This window comes from Ambystoma mexicanum, chromosome 1q (genome assembly GCF_040938575.1).
Source record: "Ambystoma mexicanum isolate Mex_15411 chromosome 1q, UKY_AmexF1_1, whole genome shotgun sequence".
Taxonomy (NCBI): domain Eukaryota; kingdom Metazoa; phylum Chordata; class Amphibia; order Caudata; family Ambystomatidae; genus Ambystoma; species Ambystoma mexicanum.
The window spans coordinates 470,802,454-470,806,118 of NC_090922.1; positions in this window are offsets into that span (position 1 = coordinate 470,802,454).

The following is a 3,665-nucleotide window of genomic DNA, read 5'->3' on the forward strand; positions in this document are numbered from 1 at the left end:
TTTTTCACTAGCACTTATAAGAAGGGGGTGTCCCGAGGGGGCTAACCCGTGTCAGAGCGATGTGCTCGCTTTCGCGGTCCATTTGAGCACCGCGGCGGCGAGACACGCGTTTGCTGTGTGGCTCCTTGGTAACCCAGCGTACAAAATGCTTAGTCACGCTTACACTAATAGCATGCTTACCCAATTTTGGAAGGATTTGGCAGCATGTCAAATGCTGACTCTGGATTTATGCACCAGAGTTTATTTGGCATCAATATTGTTTGGACCAACCATTTGACTTTACAATTCTTTATATTCTCTCCCCCCCGTTTTTCAACCTCACTCATGCAACCATGTATTTAACCATAACTATCACCGAGAAACGACTTTAAATCAAGTATTTTGTTCAGTTATTATTATGATAGCCTAAACAGTTTGCCCTTCACCAATGAATTGCTGACCTTAAACCTGACTTCCTACTGGGGGATTTAACCTGTGATTTCTTTCATGCACCAATCCTGAAATGAATGAACTTTGTTATGGAGGATAGGTAAGGAATTGGGGTTTCCAACTCCATGTATCTATGGAATTAACATGGTATCAGTATATATTGGCACTAACCAGATTTTTTTGGTCTTGATTTTTTTCCCCCTTTCTTTGCATTTTCTTATATATTTTTTATTTTTTAATTCTCCGCTACCTCAAATCTCCTCCCCCTACACCCCTCCTTGTTTATCTGTGTCTTGCAATTGCAATTGTGATGAACCATTAATTGTATGGTGTTGACATATATACATAACTCCTGGCTACATAAAATGTAATTTCTTTTTTGATTTCTATGCTCTCTTTACTATATTTTACCAAATGACTGTACAATGTGGTATGATGCAATACTTTTTGATCAACTATCTTTGTTCTGTTGTATTAGTCAATACTAGCCCTGATTTGAGAAAGACACTTGTGTGTCGAAACACGTGTTATCACAGAGGGCAACGCAATAAATATTCTTATACTTTCTTTCGCCTTGATATTATTTGTGGCGCAGTTTTTTGAAGTGTGGAGCATTTTTCTTTTACTGCTTCACTCAAGGGGTCGGGCTGTGAGTCCCCTTCTTTGCACCACACTCAACTGTGACGCATTTGGATTACAACAAACACCTTAGCGCATGGACATACAAGTCGGTTCTAAAAAGCCCCAATCTTTCCTGTAACCTGCTGGAACTAATTCACACTGCAAAATCCTCTCAATTGTTCTCGTTCTGCAACAATCTCATCCTCTGCTCCTCCTACGTACCCATCCTTCAGGATCTGCATTACGATTGCCTCTTCTGCTGTCTTCTTGCACCTTCCAATGCATATTTTAATTCCAAATGCTGATGCTATTACCAATATGAGTGCTCCAGCTAATATCTTCAGTCCACCTGACAGCCGTGATGGCATCCATGACCATTTGTATGCTAGCCAGCTCTTGTCTTTTCCTGTCCCTCGTGCTTCATCTTCCATCTTTGCATGCTGTGACGGCTTGAAGTCGGAGGAAGGGGCCGTGAGGAAGGAGGAGGTGGACTCCAAGGTGGAGACGTGGTGGGGTGCCGATTGCGACCGGCTCGCTTCCCAGTTTGAACCAAAGCCGGCTGCGGGTGACTGCACAGTTGGTTGCGCACAGAGGAGGGTAGTGATTGGAATCAAGAGCGCTGCTGTGGTCAGGACCCAGGCGAACAAGGAGGGAGAGGGCCAGAGCCTGGCCGTGCTCCGCGACAAGAGAGAGACACGCGTTTCGTGATGTCGGCATGCAGCCCCTGTGAGGAATATGACCACCGGCTCCACACGCGGCAGAGAAAGGAAGGTCTGGGTGCTATCAAGACGGCACGCCGACACACAACCATGGCTCGGGAAAGGGCGGAGAACCCATATGAATTGCCACAAAGACAATTAAAAGTCAAGTATAACACTCCCCAAAACAAGGAACAACGAAGCCCCAATACACACCAGAATCCTTACCTCATGGCACGCGGGTGGAGTGCATCATGGCGAACGGCCTCAAGGAAGCAAGGGGGCGAGCTTCGGGGGGGTTTATCAAGACTTAGCTGGGTAAAGGACTCTGATTGGACCAGAGGTATCCAGCCCCTATATAAACCAGAGAGAGATGTAGGACTGATTGTGAATTCTCCACTTCTTTGCAGAACCGACTGGAAAGTGAAGCAGCAGGAGCCTCTTACCGTTGGGCCTACGAGGACTAAGGCCAGATATAGTCCATATTCCAGAAGGAAACTTACAAGGACTGCCTCCCAGGCACTAAGAAGGAATACTTGGAAGCCTGACTGAAAAGACTAATTTTTTAATTATTTTTTTTTCTTCTTCTTTTACCTGCTATAACTTGAAGCTGTTCAAAAGTCAATAAAGACTAGCATTTTGGTTGTAACAGCTGCCTTGTCGGAGTTATCCCTTACACATGCATTTGTGCCAATTGTGCAACTGCGTCTGAGAGAGTTCCGTTATCTTCATCGTTAGTTGCTATGAATGCGCAACATGAACTCCCTATCTTTGCACAAACTCCTCCTTCCATAGCTGTGAGGAGATCCAGAACATATCTATTCTGGAGCGCCACCAATCGTATTGCTCTGAGTTCCTCCTTTATGGCGTTGAACTCATTCACTGTTGAATTAATTGGTACCATCAACTCCCAACAAGTGATCTGTAACCATTTGCCATTTGTGTACTTTTGTAGTCCTCGTATTTTTTATTTTTTTATTTACTTGTATATAATCAAAATATATGATTTTTACAAGGCTGAACATCAAACAGCAGAATCAAGCGAACTAATCAAGCTAACAGAATGCAGAATTCAAGTCTGGTAACAGGTACAGGTAAACTACGCTTGACCTGTGTGTAACAAAGAGAATTTCCGTGAGGCACCTTTCATCGTGCAAAGTCCTGGTATTAGTGATGTAAAGAACATTTGGGTTCTGCTAAATAGTCTGTGTTCTGCTGGTATTTCGTCCATTGCCACTTCTGACTTTGCTAAGAAGTAATTCCCCCCTCTCTTCACTCTGCACAATCTGCTCTGCTTCTCCACCTTCCCTGTCTGGGCAATTGGTGCTGTCTTGACGACCTGTTATTGTCAATCGGTTCCATGTCTGAAAATCGTGACAAAAATGGGCGTGTATACAAAATATTGTGGCAAAAATGCTGTTATTTTCCCGCCACAATCATGTAAAGGATGCAGGGGACACCCCCGCAACCCCTGGACCCATTATACCATTTAAGGGTAGCGGGGGACACCCCCGCAACCCCTGCTCCCCTTAAATGGTATAATGGGGTACACCTTTAAAGGGTCAAACCATGGCATTTTTGCCGTGATTTTTTTTACCGGCGTCTTTTTTGCCATGATTTTATTACCTGATACCTGTCAATCTTTGGGAGTTAATCGAGCTACACATCCTTTCTGGGTACCACTAACAATGGCATGTTGATGTGCACCAGGGAGCATACTCCTCCCGGTTCAGGGGGCAACTTCTCATAGGCTTTTGATCCACACGTCCAATAGTGATCAATCAGCACTGCTCTTCCGGCTCTCAATGTTGGAAGCTGTTCAATTGCCTTGCATCCTACATTTTCACCAACGTCGACCTTGCCAGTGTTCTGGTAGGACAGCGCTGGCATGTTCAGGGAAATTAATGGCAGCGGTCC